The sequence below is a fragment of the Lontra canadensis genome, unplaced genomic scaffold (assembly GCF_010015895.1).
Source record: "Lontra canadensis isolate GAN:19392208 unplaced genomic scaffold, GSC_riverotter_1.0 scaffold57, whole genome shotgun sequence".
In the NCBI taxonomy this organism is placed as follows: Eukaryota; Metazoa; Chordata; class Mammalia; order Carnivora; family Mustelidae; genus Lontra; species Lontra canadensis.
In genome coordinates this window covers 5,298,891-5,321,532 of record NW_022631051.1, presented here as the reverse complement: position 1 = coordinate 5,321,532, position 22,642 = coordinate 5,298,891, and positions in this window count along the sequence as shown.

Here is a 22,642-nt window from a genome sequence, read left to right as displayed (position 1 = left end):
AGTGCAGAGACTCATGCAGGGCTCGTCTTATAGCCCTGCGATCATGATTTGAGTAAAAATCAAAAGTTGGACTCTTAACCAACGGAGCACCCCTCACCTATCTTTTCTACTTTTAATACTTGCTCTACTTCATAAACCCAAGTCTCTGAGGTGCCTAGGTTTAAGAGATAAGTTAGAAGAGGGAAAATTCTTTGTATCTATAGAATGTTCCTGGCCAGATACCTTTCTTACAGCCAGGTTTTCCCAATTCAACTTTCATTCCTTTATGAAACGATGAAGTAGAGAACAAGGATGGAATTAAAGCTCCCCCACATAGTACTGCGGCAGAAGCTGCCATCTTTCTGGGAGGTAATATGTTAGGCAGGTTATCTCTGCCACTATTGCCATAGGTCACCTGCAAAACACATCAACTTGGATTTATAACAAATGTTATCTGCATAAATTGCAGGAGAAACACACTGAATTTGGGGGGGGGCAAGAGTAATGTAAGTCTAACATTGTCTCCCTAACAGAGGAGTATCGGGTGGTAGCTGTCCCATGGATTCACGGATGGGGATGAACATTTGAAATGTATGAAGCAGAAGAAATGTATGAAACAGATCATGTTTTCTTCCTGTCTACATTTTACATTCCCAGGGATAGGTGAATAATCCCCAATGTGACTAACTTCTGTCTCATACTTGTCTTGAACTTCTTTCTCAAACTACATCTACATTGAAGTGTTTCAATTTCTTGGACTCTTGGTAAACCTAAAACTCCAGCGAATATTGGTCAACAGCAGTATCTAGAGTGGTGTGTATCGTCTCCTCACAAATCTTGTTTAAGTATATTACAGGGATGGGGTGCCTGGGTGGCTCAGTGGGTTAAAGCCTCAGCCTTTGGCTCGGGTCATGATCCCAGGTTCCTGGGATAGAGCCCTGCATCGTGCTCTCTGATGGGCGGGGAGCCTGCTTCCTCCTCTCTCTGCTTGCCTCTCTGCCTACTTGTGATCTCTGTCTGTCAAATAAATAAACAAAATCCTTTTTAAAAAAAGTATATTACAGGAATCACGGGAAAATCAATTTTGTCTTCGTACGTTGGAGGTCAATATTTTGTCTCCCGGTTTCTTCATTAGTTTTTGTATTATGATCACATAAATATTCTTGATGCTCTCTATCTATCATGCCTTCTTTTTCATGAAGGCTCATATCCCTCAGAGTTCATGCTCTAAGGGCATAGATAAGTCAAAAATCTCTGTATTTGTGTCAGGTTGCCAGGTCTCTCATTTCACTATTGAAACTCACTTTCAGGCTCAAACAAAGTGGTTTCCAATTCAGCAAAAATTGTCTACTACTGAAATAGGGGTGAGAAGCATGAAAATAATGTCGAGGCCACCTGTGGACTCACACTGGGTAATCCAGTGTCTTTCCAAACTCTTCTAGTGATGTGCTATGATGGGGAGTACAGCATGACACTTCCATCTTCTGTTTCCATCCACTCCTCAGGTCCAGCCTCGTCATCAGCCTCAGTCTGTACTTTAGAATCAACTACCAAAGGGCCAAGTAGCTCCCACCACTCCTGATTGCTACTCCTGGCCTGACTTGCTTCTTTCCAGTTCTCATTTCTATGGTCCCTTGTGAAGGCCAATGGGAAACTTCCACTACTGTCTTTTCATGCTGCCTAACCTGGTCCATACCTACTCTTGCTTTGTGTCCTGATTCGTAGGCTGACACTCTCTCTTGTTAGTCTGAATATGGGGGAAAAGACAATAGGTCCACTGCTCCAAAGTCTCCACTTTTCCAAAGTATTTCAGTGTACTTAGAGCACATAGGACTTGACACAGTTAACTGTTTGGTAGACATGTGTTTTAAAATCTAGTGTCCATTAGAGGGATTTTAAGAGATTTTCATTTATGCAAGGCAAATGAGTCCTTCAATTATATCTAATATACCTATCACTACTATATTCCCCACTTGAGAAATAATTTCATTAAGATTTTTAATCACTCCATTGAAAATTAATATGTTACCAAGAAACAGGAAGTACTGATTTTTATAAAATGGGAAATGGCCATGATCTAGCACAGTTATCCTTTAGCAGAGTTCTAAGTACTCAAGGAACAGTTCTTGGTCTTGAAGAATTAGAAACAAAACAAAACAAAACAAAAAACAACAAACTTTAAAAGTTCCCCAATAAAAATATATGTTTATAAAAAATAAAAAATAAAATAAATAAATAAAAGTTCCCCAAATTCCCCAAGTTTGTGCTTGTGTGTCAACTTAATAAAAACAGCAATCTGCTACTGGGTTGGTGGTTATCATTTCCTTACTTAGAGTCTGAGTTTTAACCCAGATATCCAAAGCTGGAAATGTATTATGCATTCACTGTGGTAAGCTCCAACCCAGGGAATGATATGGAAATATACTTAAAACATGGTCCTTATCAAGAGATTTAAAATGTTCAAGGAGAAGAAATTTGGGCAGTCAAATACTACATGTCTGGACCATGATTAGTAAATTAGAGAGTTGGGGTATTATTGGTGCTGTTTGTATAATTTTAGGGCAGTGGGGGGACTATGAGGTAGAATCTTGAGAGAGAAGAGCAAAGCTGGAGGCATTACACTTCCTGATTTCCAACTGTATTACAAAACTATAGCAATCAAAACAATATGGAACTGGCATAAAAACAGACCAATAAGTGGAAGTGCCTGGTTGGCTCAGTTAGAGGAACATGCAAATCTGGATCTCAAGGTTGTGAGTTCGAGCCCCTCGTTTGGTGGAGATCAATTTAAAAATTTTTAAAAAGGGGCTCCTGGCTGGCTTAGTCAGTTACGCTTCTAACTCTTGATCTCAACTCAGGTCTTGATCTCAGGATTGTAAGTTCAAGTCTCGTGTTGGGCTCCAACCTGGGCGTGGAGCCTACTTGAAACAAACAAACACTCACACAAACAAGCGAGCAGAATGCCAGACATTCAGATCAATGAAACAGAATAGAGAGCCCAGAAATAAACCCATGCACATATGATCAATTGATTTATAACAAGGGAGGCAAGAACATATAAGGGGAAAAAGACAGTTTCTTCAATAAATGTTGTTAGAATAACTGTATGGGCAAAGAAAATAATAAAGTACCCTCCGAAGCCACTACATTCTTTTCCTGAAGGATGCCTTTGAAATGCGTGTACTAAACATGTCCAAGAACTTGCTTGTTAGGTGACTGCAGATGTGTCTACAGGCTCCGGAGAGATTTGCTACCCAATTCTGCCAGGAAACTGCTCTTACACACTTTCTGCCATGGAAGCTACTCCATAATGAATTGAGGTGCCTTACAATAATTGGCCATGTTTAGACATAAGATGAACAACCCACTGTTTTGGGTGTTGAGGAAAGCATTTCTATGAGTGGAAGGGGATTAGAAGCCATAACCACCAAGGGTTTTTTAAATTCAAACACACTGTGACTTAGGACAGTCTAGTTTTTCTGAGTTGAAGCATAAAGCCCGCATCATCATCTCTCATCACAATGGATGCTAATGCTTCTGTGAACAGCCCAGGGAGCAAGATGATAGAATGTCCGTACATGACTTCACTGGCTAATCTACCATATGAAATCTAGTTACCATGAGCAGTCAGATGGAGAAAAATGATCATGACGAAGAGAAGACCCCAGGGAAGGGATTTTTTTGCTTGAATAAATAAAATTAAATCACTTCCATAGGGAAAAGCACATCAAATCCAAAAAGGAAGGAGCCACAACAAGCGGAAATGGAGACTGGCTCAGAGCACTATTTTTTTTTTCAGAATTTTTTAAAACTACAATCAGAAATACATTTTACATCATGAGTCACTACACGCACCTACCCCTAACTATAACAAAAACTGCACAAAACAACACTTATCCTCATTAAGAGCAATGCACTCAGACATTTTCTATTTTATTCCAGTTTTTTTTTTAAGATTTTATTTATTTGTCAGAGAGAGAGAGATCACAAGCAGGCAGAGACATAGGCAGAGAGAGAGAGAGAACCAGGCTCCCCACTGTGCAGAGAGCCTTATGCGGGGTTCGATCCCAGGACCCTGAGATCATGACCCGAGCCAAAGGCAGAGACTTAACTGAATGAGCCACCCAGGCGCCCCTTTATTCCAGTTTTTAATAATTCTTTTATTGAAGCATAGCAAATACATGGAAACATACATGATGGTAAGTGAAGAATTTGATGAATTTTCACAGTGAACACATCTAAGTAACCTATGTTTTATTCTGTTCTGTTTCATTTTATTGTAATTATATTTTATTATAGTAAAATAGGCATAATAGACAATTTACCATTTTAGCAATTTTTAAGTATACAATTATGTGGCATTAACTGCATTCACACTATTGTGTGCCCATCACCACCATCCATCTCTAGACATTTTTCATTACCCCAAAATGAAACTCTGTGCCCATTAAACCATTATTTGAGAGAGAGGGAGAGAGAGAGAGCATGAGCAGGAGGGGGAGGGGCAGAGGGAGAAACGGATTCTCATCTGAGCAAGGAGCCCGATGCGGGACTCGATCTCAGGACCCTGAGATCATGACCTGAGCCCAAGGTAGATGCTTAACCCACTGAGCCACCCAGGAGCCCCTTAGTTATACACATTTCTTATTCACTTATTTAGTCCTGTGAATTTAGAATAATAAATTTTAATATTAATGCTTTTGTTTCAGTCAGTGTTTGTTATTTTCAATCAGAGATACTCAAACAAAATTTAAAAATATATATTATATAAAATTCACATAACTGAACAAGAGTAGAAGAGATTCAAATAATAAACTTACAAATGATGTTGTTTGCAGGTTTATTGCATTTGTACTTCTGAAGTTACTAATGCCTAAAACTGCCCTAAGACTTGGGAATGCCCAACCTAGCGAGTGCTAATTTCTTTTTTAAGAAAGGGGTGAAGATAAGTCGTGTCCGTTTCCTGTTGTTTCTGTAGCAGATTACCACAAACTTATTTTCTACTAGTTCTGGAGGTCAGAGGTCTAAAATGGTTCTGCAGGAGACGCTTGGGTGGCTTAGTCGGTTAAGCGGCTGCCTTAAGCTCAGGGCATGATCCCAGGGTGCTGAGATTGAGGCCCGCGCCAGGCTCCTTGCTAGTGGGGAGCCTGCTTCTCTCTGTGCCTGTAGCTTCCCCTGCTTGTGCTCATGCTCTCTCTCTCTCTGACAAATACATAAATAAAATCTTTAAGCAAAAAATAAAATAAAATGGATCGGCTGGGCTGCATTCCTTATGGAGGTTCCAGGAGAGAATCTGTGTCCTCGCCTTTTCCAGCTTCTGGAGGCTGCCTTCCTCCATCTCCATGGCCAGCAGTGTAGTACTTTCCAGCGTCTCTGTTGTCTTTTCTTGTTTCTGGCCCTCCTGCCTTCCTCTTGTAAGGATGATACTGGGTCCGCCTGAATCATTCCACATCTAAAGATCCTTCTTCACTTAATCACAGCTTCAAAGCTTCTTTTGCCACATAAAGTAGCAGAGTCACAGGTTCCAGAAGTTCCAAGACATCTTTGGGTGGCCATTACTCTGACTATCATGTTCTTATCTTTATTTTTGTTTGTATGTGCATAAAGAAACATTGAATGGATAGATAAGAAAGTAATAAAAATAGTGACTTATGGGGACAGTGAGGAGTATGGACAGGGGGAAGAATTTTTTTTTTTTTTAAAGATTTTATTTACTTCTTTGAGAGAGAGAGAGAGAGAGAGACAGGCGTGGGGCAGAGGGAGAGGGAGAGACAGAATCTGGAGCAGACTCCCCGCTGAGCAGAGCCAGATGCGGGCCTCCATCCCAGGACCCTGAGATCATGACCTGAGCTGAAATCAAGAGTCCATGCTTAACAGACTGAGCCACTCAGGTGCCCCAGGGTGGAAGAATTCTTTTTTTTTTTTTAAATTTTTATTTATTTATTTATTTATAAACATATAATGTATTTTTATCCCCAGGGATACAGGTCTGTGAATCGCCAGATTTACACACTTCACAGCACTCACCATAGCATATATCCTCCCCAATGTCCATAACCCCCCCCCGACCCCCCTCCCCAGGTGGAAGAATTCTTAATGTGTATTGTTTTATACGAATTTGGTATCTGAATACACGAATGTATTATCTACTCAAAATAAAATTAATAATAAACTGTTTAAAAAGTAGGGCTTGGTGATTTTCAGGTATCCCCTGTTAGGTACCTAGACTTTTGCAAATTCTGGACTTTATGGCGATAACAGCATAATTCTTCTAAAGTGGCTGAACTGACTCGATAAAGTCAGAATGGGATGAGTTCACTTACACTGCTTATGCAGCACGCTGTGAAATCCGTCTCTGGCTAATTCTTTCTAGTGAAATGGCAAGAAGCTCTGTGGTGCAAGGGCTAGCTCTGGTCCAGCCTGGGGCCTCATTCTCCGTGTACACCGTGGTTTCTTGTCTCACAGATTTTATGACAAGTGTCAGCCAGTTCTCGGTGTTTGCTGTGCGCTCACCTGTGGTAGACACAGTTTGCCTTTAAAGCGTCCTGTCTCACCCTGAAACCAAATGCACTGACGCAGGCTGCAGGGGCTGTGGGCCCCACAGAGACGGGAAGAAGCGGGCGGGATGGCTCGTCCTGTCCCTGGGGCTGCTGCTTGGTGTTTGTGCATGAGCCAGCCCTGACTCATCAAACCAAGAAGAGAAAACTTCCGCCTGGGACCACCCGCCAAGGCAATGCGCCCCAGACTCCAGACGATGCTGGAGTGTGTCCCGCTCAGGGGCTCACATTTCAGTTCCACCCGCAAGAGAAGGCAGGTGGGGGAAAAAAAAAAAAACCCGGAGTGCCAGAATCATTGTGTCGTGCTGTGCTGATCTGGAAGGCTTTTCTACCTTCCTGGCTGGTTCATCCCGGAGACAGAGAGGAGAAGCAGACATGCTGGGCGCCCCAGGGCCTCTGCGCCAACCGCTGCCACCACCCCCCCCCGCCGCCCGCCCCCGGGGCAGAAGTGCCTCTTTGCTTTTATCTTTGGTTGCATCAGAAGGAAACTGCACTTTGAGGGGGAGGATTGCTTATTGTTCAAAAGGGGCAGTCTAACCGGAGACAGCCCTGTCTTCCGCAGATAACAAGCAGGGCAGTCCTCTGCTGAGTAACAAATCAGCCCAGGGAGAGACTTAAAGGGTTTCAGCAATGGACTTGCTTCCTCTGGCTGAGTCACGGCCAGCTCAGCGTGACGGGGGCTGGCTGCTTCCTGGATGTGCCATCATCGGGTGGGGACACTGCCTCCTGTCCACGGGTTCCTCCTGTCACTTCCTTCCTCTCTGGGCTGAAGGTGACCCAGAGGGTGGTGGAGGGGACCAGACATCCTTGCATGCAGGTGAGGAGCTCTGGACTGGGAGCAGGACCCCTTGGGCTCAGAGGCTGGGCTGCCTGGAGCACTGGGTCTGCCTTGATTTACCCCTTGTGTGTGCCAGCTGGGTGTACACTGTCACCACCACACACTGCTCCCTTCAACCTTGCCAGCCCTCTTATCAACACACGCCTCTGGTCTCAAGGTCAAATGTGGATGGGGAGTAACAATAAAGATAATAATAGCATTAAGTGACTTATACCTGGATTAGAACTCTTATCAATCATAGCCCTCTGTTACCCTCCTACAGAGAAGCCTTCCTGCACAAAGTTATATATCCGGTGTTCCGTCAAGGCCAGTGGGGAAGGGGATAATTCAAATGAGAAATTGGTATAATACAGGTTTGGTGAGACAAGGGAGAGGAAAGTTAAGAGAAGATTTCTAACTCAGTGGGAGAGAGGCTAACAGGGTTTTAAGGGACTGGAGGTACTGCAGGGAAATTTGAGCAGCTGGACTGGGAAATGGGACTTTAGGGGAAAAAGTGATATTGAAATGGGACCTTGGGGAGAGTTTCCACGTGGAATATGGTGCAAGTTCCTTTCTTTTTAAGTATCTTTAAAAATACTTCTGTGGAGGGGCACCTGGGTGGCTCATTCCGTTAAGCGTCTGCTTTCGGCTCAGGTCATAATCCCAAGGTCCTAGAATCAAGCCCCACGTCGGGCTCCCTGCTTGGTGGGAGCCTGTTTCTCCCTTTCCTCCCTGCTTGTGCTCTCTGTTGCTATCTCTGTCACTATCTGTCTCTCTCTCAAATAACTAACTAACTAACTAACTAAATAAATAAATAAATAAAGCTTTAAAGAAAAATGCTTCTGTGGAGACCCAAACTGCTTTTCAGTGTGTTGGAATCTGATGTGCGTTTCTATGTGTATTTTTAAGTGCAGACTGGTCCAGGGAGGCTACTAGACCTGGAGGGCCAGCCTCCACTCAGGTTCCGGAGACAACAGCGCCGCCATTCTGTATGGTGTGGTGGTGGTGGGGGGGCGGCAGGTGGGGAATCCTGGGATGCAGAGCAAGGATGGGGCTGGGGGCAGGGAAGGAGGGAAAACAAAAGGGTGTAATTCAGAGTCAGCCCCGGTCTCACAAGGAAGAGAGCAGTTGCACACAGGACATTCTGTAGAGACTGCATGAAATCATTGCTCTGGGGACCGCGGACCGCCACTGGAGTGGGAACAAGAGTAAGCAATGTATCTGTCAGCTCCTTCTATCTGCTCTCATTGCCAATGCTCACTCTGTGGGGCATTAACTTCCCGTGTTTGTGTGTGTGTTACTCAGCCCCTGTGGGCAGCCACCAAGACAGTGAGAGCCTCTGGAGTCTGTTTGGGTCACACTGGGGTGCTGGGCTGTGGCCCTTACCCATGGCGGATGTTACAGCGGCCTCCGCTGGCCAAGAGAGGCAAGGCAGGAGGCAATGCTGGGTAGTGGTGAGGAACTGTGGCTGTTCCTGGAGCAAGGAGTTGGGGACCCAGGGTCAAGATAAGCAAATCTGGGGAGACACACCAGCTGGGAGGGGCGCAGCACCTTTATGCTAATGGGAAAAGGTACATCTGCCTCAAGCAATTGTATTTCTATTTGTTGGGAAAATTGGGATATTACATTTAATTTTTTTGGTAAAAGTTCTGTACTTCCATCTGCCTGAAGAGTGTCAGGATAAATAAGTTCATGAAAGGTGCTTGTGCAGTATACAACGTGTGTAATTGTCCATGGCCTTGAACTGGTCTCATGGGCCCAGGTGAAGAGCAGGCTGGCATAGGAAGGCCTTTATAAAGTCCTTTCACGCATTACATGGGCATGTTGATTTGTTGACACTGAACACAAGTTCGCTGAAGGATTCTGGAGGGAGACTCTAAAAGGGAATAAATGCCATAGGAATGAGTGAGTGAATGAATGAATGAATGGAATAGTCCAGTCACAGAAAGGCTTTCTCCTTCCCGCTCTCCACCCCCATCATTTCCCTCACTTCGCTCCAACAAGCTCCCCTTTATATATTGAAATTAACTGTAATGTTTCAATTTTTTAAAAAGATTCCCCCGCTTTGAAATATGAACTTAAGCATTGTTTTTTCTAGCACGCAGCAGGAACTCGGTAAACACTGGTTGCTTACTACATGGCTCAGGGCTGTGTGAGCAAACCAGCAACACACCGGGGTGGCTCTGAGGTGATCGTGCGGAAGGCACATGCGCAGGAGGCTAGATTTTCCCCCGCTGAGTGTACAGTGAGTCGACAGTTAGTAGACTCTGAGGAACTGCTCTCTGGTGACTTCTTTTTAATCATGTCGTGGATTTCCTTCTTCCTTTAATAAACATCCTCTGGCTCAAAGCTAAGGACAAAAATACTATGACGAGTCTCATCGGTGTCCTTTTGAAGGTACTTTATTAAAATAACAACAAGGACAAAACCTGAGGATGTAGCTGTTTTGGAATCAAGCAGGTGAGCATTAGCTCTTGGGGTGGGAGTGTCTTTTCAATTCTTGGGCGACCCTGGACATCACTGTTCTGGGTCCAGAGAAAAAAGATGTGCCAAGTTGTCAAAAAAACCCAGATTCCTAATGGATCCAAGACTGTAGATAAGATGAGGTGACTCAGTAATTTTCCATGCCGGAGACCCGTTCCACCAAACCCACATGAAACACAGGAAGAAAGGCATTACTGACTCGGAAAAACTGGGGCATGAAACTATCTCTATTTGTAGGTTTTAAAAATTTATTTCTGTCCTTATCTTGTTCCAAAAAGCTTTAGGGTGGCTTCCAGAGACACAAAGACTACAGCAAGAAGATGGATCCCTGAAGCAGGAGAGCAAAAATAAAAATAAAAACAAGGATAATGTAGGAAACGAAGCCTGAGGTTAATAGAAAAATGCACTCTGACGCGCCATAAATTTGACTCTTAGCTCTTCTTTTTCTGCCAGAAGAGAGAAACCTGATAAGTTGATAAACCTGGGTCCAGAGTGAGAGGGACAGATGCTCAGAGGGAAAAGGAAGGACTTCTGATGTGAAGAGATGGGGCACTAGGGGAGAGCTAGTGGAGGGAGCCTCAGCAGGACAGGAAGAAGCAGGAGACAGCAAAATGTAGGCCCCTGTGCCCATGGAAATTTCCAGAAAGAAGTCACCAGTTGGCATGCTTGGGCCAATCCAAAGTGGCCTGTTGTGGTAGTGAATGACTTCCTGCATCTGAGAGCTCCAAGGAAAAGATACCAGAACAGTTTTGTCTGACCTTGATACCACTTGCTGTTTTAATTTTGCCATGCAATTTATAGAATTCTTCACACACGTCCTCTGCTACTTGACTTTTTACATGAATCTGCCAACTTGAAAAAATATTCTCAAGCCTGTTCTGTTTGGGCTGAGCGGCCTTATTGTAGGTTCTTCTATATTTCAATAAGCTTTATGAATGTTTGAAGGGTGGGGAGCGCAATGTGGTATATTGGGAACGGCATTGTGTTGGAGTCAGAAGAACCTGGATTTAATATCTAGTTCTTGAAATGAATATGTAGGTATGAATGACCTTAACTAGAAAATGGAGATGAAGTATTATGGGTGTCCTTTGTCCAAGACATGTTTCATAAGGGCTGGTTATGATCACTGAAAACAGCTTGTAAATCCCTGATACTTAAGGATCTAAGATTGGGAAGGGTCAACCTATTCCTTCCTGTAGAAATGAGAGAGAATGTGAGTGGGTGGCTGGGAGTGATCCACTCATAGTGATTTGGTCTACTTTAATGTCTCTCAAATTTTTTACCATGACCCAGAATATAAAATGCATTTACCTTACTACCCTATATACCCATACTGACCTGTAGCTGGGAAAAAAAAAAAATCCTGAACCAGCACTGGGATATTTTCTTTTCCTTTTCTTCCAGTTAATGAAAAATGGCTGGTCAAGAGTCACTACATTGATTTCATGACCTATTAGTGGGCCTCACCATAAAACTTGAAAATGCTGGTCTAAATAAATAGTCTGGTTCTATAAATATGGGTCGTGCCTCAGACCAAGAGACAACGGATTATTTCATTTTTAAAAGCAAATTCTCAAGCTCTCACTCTCTAGAGATTGTTAAAAATTTAATCTTGGTTGCGATTGTGGTTCTTTCACTTGACACTCTCAGGGTCTTGCAAAGTCGTCCAGTCTCATGCAGGCCAGTGTTGGGGGAGGGCCTTCTGGTCTTGGGTCTGAGCTCTTACAGCCCTTAAAACCTGGGTGAGGCTTGACTTCCATGACAAGCCAGCCCAGAAAAGGCTTGCTGAGGCCAGGACCCTAGGACTCCAGGCACAACCCCTTCTGGGCTACCGTCCAGCCCAAGCCCCTGAGGTTCTGCCCCACCGCAGGGCTCTGAAATGCAGGAGGTCCCTCTCCTTCTGGGCACACTCTTCACTCTCTTCCAAAACTATGAGAATGTTCGAAGCTTTGCTCACTTCTATTCTCTTCAGTATCCAAGCAATGTCAGAGGCTCTCCCTCACCTGGGACGGAGACTCTATTGCGTATCTCTACCCCACAGCCCTGAGAGCCCAGGTCTCTTGGAATCAAATTCTTCTTTGCCTTCAATACCCACAAATAGGACTACCAGGGCAGATCGTGGAGCTAGGAAAAACCTCTGATCTAGGTATTTATAGATTCTAGTCTGGAATCTGCCTCTGTAATGGGGTCCTGCAGGGATTGTACGAACCCAGCATGGAGGAATGCTCACAAGTATCTGTGAAATGAATGAATGAATGAATGAATGATTTGGGGCAAGTCATTTGATGTCTCCAGGCTTCAGTTCCTTCACACTTCTGCCTTCAGCTCAAGGTGAAGTTTGGCACAGATGGTTCATGGAGCCTGTTGTTCAGTTGGGATGTGCCAGGAAAAGCAGAGTCAGAACCTTGGCTCCTCTCCATACCCAGAGTGGAAAAAAAGGGATAACTGAATGTAGTCACATTTGGCCTTACTGAAGAGAACGTGCATTTCCCCCCCCCCCTCTCCATTTGGTGGCATTTACTGTCTTTAGTTCTGATCTCATGTGCTTTTAAAAAAATACTGCTTTCCAAGGTCTTCACTGAAAGAGTAAGTAGATTTAGTGATATCTTTCCACCTCTGTATTTCTCTTTTTAAGGGAGTTGAGAATTAAAGAAGTTTTATTAAGCCTGTTCCTCTGCTGTCCAACTCTCTCCTCCAGGGATAGACAGCTCCCCCGGAGGTGTGCGCACCAGTGTGATGGCGGTGCCGTCTGCCCGAGAATCCACAAAACCTTGGGAATGCGTGGACCAATTTGCAGAAAATGTACTTGTGTGAGAACAGAAAGCTTACTAGTTGGCTACCACCTTGCCTTAGACCTAAGCTATCGATACCCCAGAATGTAGACAGGCTTGGATAATGAATATGGGGACAACTCCAAGGGTTCATGTCCCATGCCTTCTGTACTTTATGCAAGGAAGTTTCTTTATTTAATTCATTTGAAGAAATTTTATTTTATTTGATTTATTTACTTTAAAGATTTGATTTATTTGAGAGAGAGGGCACGAGAGAAAGCACAAGCAGGGGGAGTGGCAGAGGGAGAGAGAGAAGCTGGCTTCCTGTGGAGCAGAGAGCCTGATGCTGGATTCGATCCTAGGACCCTGGGACCATGACCTGAGCTGAAAGAAGATGCCTAACTGACTGAACCACCCAGGCTCCCTGCAGGGAAGTTTAGAAATTGGGTATTTTATGCCTTAATTCTTCTCTCTTCTTTTAAAATATGAACTCTATGATTTTAATCATTTATGACCCTATCTCAGTTAATATACCTGGACAATTCTATTAACATTGTGTTCCTTTATGTTTTTATAATGAAACCTTGTGTTTATCTCTGGTGATGTAATGATCATTTGTGTGAAAATTCTCTGTCTACACATCTACCTTCCTAACTAGATTGAGATTGTCCTTAGCATAGGAATTGAGCCTTTTTCATGTTTGTATCAACTTTGTATTTAACAAATACAGTATATTGGTCACGGTGTATGACCAATAAATATTTGTGAGATGAACTGAATGTAAACATTTAACCCAGGGGCAGTTAGTCCGCCACACAGCCCACTGCTGACATTTCTAGCCCTGTGACCACAGCAGACATCACTAGTTGGTTGCTGATCGCAGTGATCTTTCCCACTAAGCTGGGACATAACCATTAGAATTTGTCTCAACACAGCACTCTGTGCAGTAGCTATGAATAGTTAAGGTTGGCACACAGGAGGAAATCTGTCACCTAATGTTACCCTTCCTGTAAGCTGTATTAGCTGACGCAAGACAAGGCCTGGGTCAGGGCCAGTGTTCATCAGCTTTATGACCCACTGATTGTTTACGGCTAGCATCTGTTCTCACTAATTAGTGCCCATGCCATGCCTGAGGTTAAGTATTTTGAGTATAGCCCTGGGATCAGACAATCATTGTCACACACATTCTCATCCCCCAACCTCTGTTTCACTCTTCCCTTGGAGGATTCGTGTCTCTCTGATTCCCCCGGGTCTGATGGAGGAGGCACCATCTAGCCTTCCCAGTGCCAGGAAGCCCTGTTCCTGCTTCCACTGTAACCTCCTCCCCAAGACCCTTTTCCACAAGTGGGGGTCATTCTCATTCTCGCAACACCTGAGATGAGAGATACTGTCTGCCTGATGTGTTTAAGTAATGAAGTTCCCCAATGCCGCTTAATCCACAGTGATCTTGATAGTGGAGATTTTGCCATATTGGTTGCCCATGACCCCCCTGCTTTGTATTTGACCCAACTGTTGCTGGTTCCCACAGCACTCGCCAGGGACCCTTGGGCAGACACTGATTTGTGCCAGGGAACTCAGAAGCATCACTGCTGCTGATACCGCCCTTCGGTCTTGCCCCTAATCTCCCCTTAGCCTCCCTTGCTGAGGTTAATCTCTACTTCCTGGAGCTAATGCAACTGTCTTCCTTGCAATGACACAGAGAATTTGCTTCACAAGATCGTTGCTGTGTAATCAGATTACAACCATGCCACCTTTGCATTCTGTCACTTTGTGGTCCAGAAAAATATTCCTGCAACTACAGATGCTCTTTTTTGGAGAGATAAGACATGGTATTGGACATTTCTTGTGTGTCACTGTGAGATCCGTTGGTTTAGCTGACCTCCGTTCCAGCCGCTGTGACCACTTCTCCTGGCTTTAATTAGTTTAATGGGGGAGAAGCCTGCAAACATTGTGCTTCAGGCACAGGCTATAGTCTCTTGTTTCTTGTCCTGGGACCTCCCTGTTGACCCCATGAGAACTCAGAAATGTTCAGTGTCCACATATATGCAACCTGAAAGCATGAGGGTTTAGTGCCCAAAGGGCAAACCTTTAACCAACATGAGAGGGCAAAAAATGCTTCCCCTTTCTTACAAAAGGTCCTGAGACAGTATAAAATCTTCCAGACTATAATTATGTTTATATAAGACTGTTCAATCTGTTTTATACATAAAGATCATCTCTCCTCCCCCTGTCCTTCTCTGTTTGGTCTTCTTCTTTCTTGTATTTATTGTCCAACATCTAGAAACAATTGACTATACATGTGCTCAAAAACAAATAAAAGAAAAAACCTCAGTCAACACACACACACAAAAGAATTCAAAATGAATCATAGATCTAAATGTAAGAACTAAAGCTATAAAACTTCTAAAAATAAGTATAGGAGACATTATGTATAGTCTTCTTAGAAAAGATAAAGATTCATCACATATGAGACCAAAAGTATGATATATTAAAGAAAAATCTGGTACACAAAAATTATCAAAATAAAAAAAGCTTTTATTCTTCAAAAGACACTTTAAAAGTGAAAAAAAAAAAAGCCACAAAGCATAGACTAGGAGTTAATTTTTGCAAATTATAGATCAGACAAAGGACTCGTATGCAGAATATAGAAAGAACTCTTATATTAGTACTAATACAAGAAACCCAATTTTGGGGGCGCCTGGGTGGCTCAGTGGGTTAAAGCCTCTGCCTTTGGCTCAGGTCATGATCCCCAGATCCTGGGATCTAGCCCCGCATCAGGCTCTCTGTTCAGCAGGGAGCCTGCTTCCCCCTCTCTCTCTGCCTGCTTCTCTGCCTACTTGTGATCTCTGTCAGTCAAATAAATAAATAAAATCTTTAGAAGAAAAAAAAAAAGAAACCCAATTTTTAAAAAAGTCAAAATATTTGAATAATGATATCTGAATGATTATAAGTACATAAAAAGGTATTCAACATCATTAGGGAAATGCAATTAAAATCAAAATAGGGTGCTACTCTACACCCACTATCCTGGCTCTCCTTGATAAAACAGACAATAGCAGGTGTTAAGGAGGATTTGGAGAAACTGAAATACTATTACATTTCTGGTGGAATGTAAAGTAAAGCAACCTCCTTGTAAATCATTTTTCAAGTTGCTTAAATGAAGATATACTTACCACACGATCTTGCAAATCCACTCCTCAGGAAGTGAAAAACTCCAAGAATCCTGAAAACCTAATGTGCACAGGAAGACTTGTACTCCTTCACTTGTGACTAATCATGGCAGCATTATTCATACTGGCCCCAAAGTGGAAAGAACCCAGAAGTCCGTTAGCTGGGGAATGGATAAACAGAACGTGGAAAATATCCCTACAATGGAATAGCACTTGGGATTAAACAAACAAACAGAGCTACTGATTCATGCAACAAGAATGAAGCTCAAAATCATTCCACGGGGGCATCTGTGTGGCTCAGTTGGTGAAGCATCTGGCTATTGGTTTCGGGTCAGGTCATGGTCTCACTGGTTGTGAGGTCGAGCCCTGCAACAGGCTCTGTGCTCCGGAGGGAGTCTGCTTGAAGATTCTCTGCTTCTGCCCCTCACTCTACTCCTGCGTGCACATCCCCATGCTCTTTCTCTCTCAAACAAATACATCTTTAAGCAAAACAAAAAACCCTAAGCAAAAGAACCCAGACACAAGAGCCTATTGATTTATGTTTCCATGTATATGAAATTTCTAAAAAAAAAAAAAAAAATGAAACTCTTGCATAGACAGAAAGCAGATCAGTGGCTCTCTGAAACAGGTAGAGGGATGTGGAGGACAGAGTGTGGAATTGCTTTTATAGTTCATGCTGCAGTGACTCATTTGAGAAATCTTTCCCAAAACAAACCCACTAAAATTTTCTCCTGTGTTTTCTCCTACAAGTTTTGTCATTTTGGGGTCTTTCATTTGGGTCTCTGATCCATTTAATTTATGCCTATGGTGTAAGATATAGGTTGGAGTTCTTTTATTCTTTTTTTATTTTTTTACCATGAATCCATATCCAGCTGTTGCAGCACCCTTTGTTGAAAGGACTAGTTTTTGGTCTACTGAATTGCCTTTATACTTTTATCAAAAAATCAATCTATCATATTACGTGGATTTTTTTCTAGACTCTGTTCTGTTCCATTGATCTGTCTTGATTATACTGTCTTGTTTATTATTGCTTTATAATAATAATTTAAAATAATATTTATAATAAGATTTGAGATCAAGTAGTATGAATCAGGTACTATAAGGCCTCCGGCCTTTTTTAAAAAAGTTGTTTTGGCCATTTTAGATCCTTTTCATATTCTTGTAAATTTTGCAATACACTTATCAATCTCTACCCAAAAAATTCTTATAAAAAGTTTGTTGTGATTTTGTTAACTCTATAGATCAACTGGGGATAAGTGCCATTGTAATTTCATGAGCAAATTACTTAAAACCAACAATTTAAAAAAAATCTCATAAGCAGCCAGAGAGAAAGATGCACTACAGAGTAACAAAGATAAGAATGACGGCGGACTCACTTCCCATCAGTAAGAAAGCAAACCACAAAGATGAGAGCAACATCCAGCTGGATTTTGTAAATGGAGTCAGAATCTAATAGATGAATGTGATCCATTTACATTTATGTTGTGTACTGATACATTGGTTTTTTTTTTTCCTATTATCTTATTCTGTGTTTTCCATTTACTGTGGTCTCTCCCCTCTCCCTGACCTCCACCTCCTTCTCCCGTCTTAGTGCTATCATTATGACTTACAGTAAATGCTGATTAAGACAACCAGTGTACTTAGCACTGCTGCTTGCATACCACTCAGATCCAAGTCTTTCTCTAGTACATTTTAGCCAGTTACTTCAGGCAAGTCTGTAAGTAATACATTTGCTTATCTGAAAGCATCTTTATTTTGCCCTCAGTCTTGAGTGATGGTATCACTGGGATAGAATTCTGGGGAGACAGCCTTTTTCCTCATCAGAACGTTGAAATATCACTCCATTGTCATTTGACTTCTGTTAAGTCTTCTCCAGTATGACTGCCAATCTTTGATAGATAATCTGATGGCTTTTTTTTTTTTTAAAGATTTTATGTATTTATTTGACACAGAGAGAGTACAAGCAGGGGGAGAAGCAGAGAGAGGGAGAAGCAGGGAACCTGATGCGGGGCTCCGTCCCAGGACCCTGAAATCACGACCTGAGCTGAATGAAGGCAGACACTTAACCGGTGGAGCCACCCAGGTGCCCCAATCTGGTGGCTCTTAAGGCTTTTTTTCCTTTGTTTTGGATATGTGCTGTTTCATTACAATATGTTGAGTTGGGATTATGCTTTTCTTTTACCTGCTTAGGTCCTGATGTTGCAGGCTTGCAAGGTTCTTGTCTCACAGAGTCAGGAATGAATCTCGTGGACACGGAAGGGTGAAGTGAAAGTTTATTAAGTGAAGGTGAGAGCAGAAAGGAAAGAAAAAAGCGCTCCAGAGAGAGAAGGGTCCCAAATGTGTTGCTGCTGAGGACTTACAGTGGAAGTCTTTTACTGACAACTGACTGGGAAGCCTGTGGCTTTGAGATTCTTGTGTCTTCTTGGTTTGTTCCCTTATGTCTTGTTCCCTTATGTGTTGTTCTTCTCTGTCTCAGCCTCTCCACCTGCCAGGGGCAGTTTCCAAACCCAGTCAGAGGAGTTAGGGGCCTCCTATCTCTCTTGCCTCTACCTCAACCCCTTCCCTCTCACAGGACAGGACCTGTGGGCGGAAAGAGCTATACTGGGATTGTGAGGAGTGACTGACTGTGTACTTTTGAACTAGTGGTGGTTAGGCATAGCACGAGTCTCCAAGGAATCTAGAAGCAAGGTTTTTAGGACCTTGAGGGACCAGCTGCTGCCAAGATTAAGGTTCCTTTTAAAGGTTAAGGCCTAAGGCAGCCACGAGTTCCTCAAGGAAGGTCATGCCCAGCATATTTCAGGTATCTATCAGTGGGCTGTGACCTGTAAAGAGATTTTAATTTAAGCTACATTGTGCCTCTGTTTTCCACATCACTGATACGTTCCTTTCCACCAGAGAGAGATTCCTTTTTTAATTCAGGGAATTTTCAGCCGTTAGCTTTTTAAATACCACCACCTCCTCTGCTTTTTTTTTTTTTTTTTTTTCCTGTTGATTTTTTTTGGGTAATTTTTACCAGACATATTTTGGGATTTCTCATTCTGTCCTTTGTGTGTCTTTGCCTCTCTTTTCTTTTGAAGATTTTATTTATTTATTTATTTGTCAGAGAGAGAGGTGTACAAGCAGAAGGAGCAGCAGGCAGAGGGAGAAGCCGGATCCCCACTGAGCAGGGAGCCAGATGTGGGACTAGATCCCAGGACCCTGGGATCATGACCTGAGCTGAAGGCAGATGCTTAACCGAGTGAGCCACCCAGGCATCTCACCTCTCCTTTCTATTTTCATCCTGTGCCACAAGGTTTTTTGTTTTTTTAAGATTTATATTTCAATTCACTACTTTTCTATTTGCCTGGATCTAATATGCTATTTTCCCACCTACAACACTTAAAAAAAAAAAAAAAAAGTGATCCCTACACCCAGTCTGAGTCTTTAACTCATGACTAGAAGATCAAGAGTGGGGTATTTTATTGACTGAGCCAACCAGGCACCCCGTACTACACTTTTAATTTCAATAATTATACCCCTTCTTTTTTTTTTTTTAAGATTTTATTTATTTATTTGACAGAGATCACAAGTAGTCAGAGAGGCAGGCAGAGAGAGAGGGGGAAGCAGGTTCCCCGCAGAGCGGAAAGTCTGATGCGGGGTTAGATCCCAGGACCCTGGGATCATGACCTGAGCCGAAGGCAGAGGCTTTAACCCACTGAGCCACCCAGGCGCCCCCCCCCCACACACATTTTTAAGTAGGCTCTACGCCCAGCATGGAGCCTAATGTGGGGCCCAAACTCATGACCCTGAGATCAAGACCTGAGCTGAGATCAAGAGTCTGATGCTCAACTGACTGAGCCACCCAGGCCCCTCTCAATAATTATACCTTTTATTTCTACAGCCCATATATAGTTTCCTCTCAAAAACAGGTTCTTCCCATATTACTCTGCACTTGACTTACAGTTTGTATACCTTCTTGACTCTCTAAATATTTTAAACAAAAACAAACTTATTTTATAATCTTGTTCAGCTTAACCTATTACCTTTAGTTTTGGGGGGTGCAAATTCTCCTGTTTGATGTTCCTTGTGACTTCCTCTCTGTGCAGTCTATACATTTTTCTTGTGAATTTATCTTCAGTGAGTGTATCCAGATGGCCATGTAATCAGGAGTGTCGTAGTCAGCCTGGGTAGTTTGCACATAGAAATTATTTTCTCACAGTTGTGGAGGTTAGAGGTCCAAGGTCAAGGAGTTGCCAGCAGGTTTTAGTGTTTCCTGAGGCCTCTGTTCTTGGCCTGAAGCTGGCCCTTTTCATTCCAACCTCACATGGTCTTTCCTCTGTGTCTCTTCCTCCTCTCAGAGAGACGCTAGTCCTACTGGATTGGGGCTCCACCTTTATGACCTCATTGAACCCTAAATACCTTTTTAAAGGTCCTGTCTTTAATTACAATCACCGTAGGAGCTCGAGCTTCAACGTGTGAATTGTGGGGGGTATAATTTGGTTCATCACAGGGGGTAAAAAAATGTCTCTAAGAACGGATTTACAGGGCCTCCTCCATGTTTCTAGTGGTTTCACCCATTTCAGAAATTTTATATTAATTTCTTTGCATGAGGGTTTTCTCACCATATCCAAATTGTAAATGCAGAACCTCACACGTCTATTTTGATATATTGTGGGTGGCTCTTTTGGTCCAAGGATCAAAGTAGGTGGTTATCTTCTTGTTTCTTCTCCAGGAACATAGGAAGAGATTTTCTACTCATTAAGTTCATGAAAGAAAATCCTGACATTACTCATGACCATCCTTTCCCCGAGGTTGGGGAACTAACTCTAAGTGTGTTAAAACCTCAACTCCCAGGCATCTGGGTGGCTCAGTAGGTTGACCGGCTGCCTTTGGCTCAGGTCATGATCCTGGAGTCCTAGGATCAAGTCCTGCATCGGGATCCCAGCTCCACCGGGAGTCTGTTTCTCCCTCTGACCTTCTCCCCTCTCACGCTGTCTCTCGCTGTCTCTCTCTCAAATAAATAAATAAAATCATAAAGAAAACCTCAACTCCCAGCTGATAAGACCTCTATTTGGGTGTGATAACCTCAGGCCATGCTGCTTCTTCTCTTCATTCTGGCTTTGGTGTCCTTTAGATATTGGACCAGTTTTCTAAGTCTTGTGAACTGGGCCACCCATTTAAGTCTGTTCATATCTATAGGAGTTACAGATGTTTAGAGAAAGTCGGTGGAAGAGGGCAGAGAATTTCTTCCATGTCCACCCAGTCTCCTATATTGACCCAAAATCATAATTCTGGAAGGCCTATTGTCATTAGTTCCCTTTAATGGCCAGTAACCATTCTTAAATTTCAAAGTTTATGTTCTCTGTATTATACCATACTACCTTATTTTCCTAATTGAGAGACATCTTTAAATTGGAGCTTATAAAAGACTATTGATGGATGGATGACCACATTCTTCATGATTATAATTTTACATTCTATCTAACCCTCTTTGAGAAGATCTATCAGCTTCTTCACTCTAGTTGCCTTCTATGGGAAATGGACACCTCCCCCTCCTCCCATCAGTGACCTTAAAATTATAAACCCAACAAAAATAATTGCCACCAGAGGAAAGGAGTTTATTCTCTCTGTGACAATAAAAATGTGTCTAGTCATGTTTCCCTAAAAAAGGAGGGAACAATACACCAAACCCTGCATATTTTCTCTGAGGTGATTTCACAGGCCAAAAGCATCCTGAAATGTTTTGGCAAAGCACGGCTACAATGGAGACTGCCCCATCTGATGCTAACAAAACTCCTCAAACTCATATTTCCTTATCTTTCTGGGTAGACTCTCAGTGAAGTCCCCAGGGGTCTCTGTACTGACAGCAGCAATGAGCCGATCATGATGGAAAAGCCACTTGCAATGGGATTTACATAAGAGACACTTCACAACAGAGGAAGATATAACAATAATTACAAAAATGGGAAAAGGGCCAAGAGCTAATGGATTTCTTAGCTCCATTTTCAGCAATCCAGGTAGAATTACGTTTTAAGAAATCTGTTTCCATGCAATTTAAAGGTCTGCTGATTTCAACATTTGGGGTCTCCTGCATTTGTTCTAATCAGTTCCCTCTGAGGAAGAAAAGAGGAAAAGTTGACATTTTCCTCTGTGCAAATTACTTAAACTGGAAAAGGTTCATTTAGAAACTAAGGAAGAGTCTACTGCTTACAGACTTAGCATAACAAACATCCACTGCAGTCACATGAAAAGCTATTGGAAGATTATGGCGTTAGAGTCTTTTTTTCTTTTTCTTTTTTAATTTTTTAAATGTATATATTTTTTAAGGTTTTATTTATTCATTTGACAGAGATCACAAGTAGGCAGAGAGACAGGCAGAGAGAGAGGGGGAAGCAGGCTCCCTGCTGAGGAGAGAGCCCGATACCGGGCTTGATCCTAGGACCCTGAGATTATGATCTGAGCCGAAAGCAGAGGCTTAACCCCCTGAGCCACCCAGGCGCCCCTAGAGTCTTTCTGATTGTAGACAGAAGTGACAAAAACGCTGTAGGTGAACTTAACTACGAACTTAACTACTTAACTACGAACACAGACTGTGCTTTTATGAGGTTCTGTGTCTTCTGTTACATTCTTCGGTCAGGTCTCTCCACAAAAGAATGTAAGAGTCGCTGTTCCCCTTGGACACTATCTCTAAATCGGCCTGTGTTTCTCTGCCATCTTGTCAGAACAACAATAAGGTTAAGGACTGCTTTTGATGACTAGGATGGATGGCCAAAGTCCTAGCTCAATCTCAGGTCTCCTGTAACACCTTTCCTTACTCTCTCCAAATTTATTCACTTGTCTTTAAATAGTCTAACAAAAATATGAGCCAGCGACATTAGCCAAAGA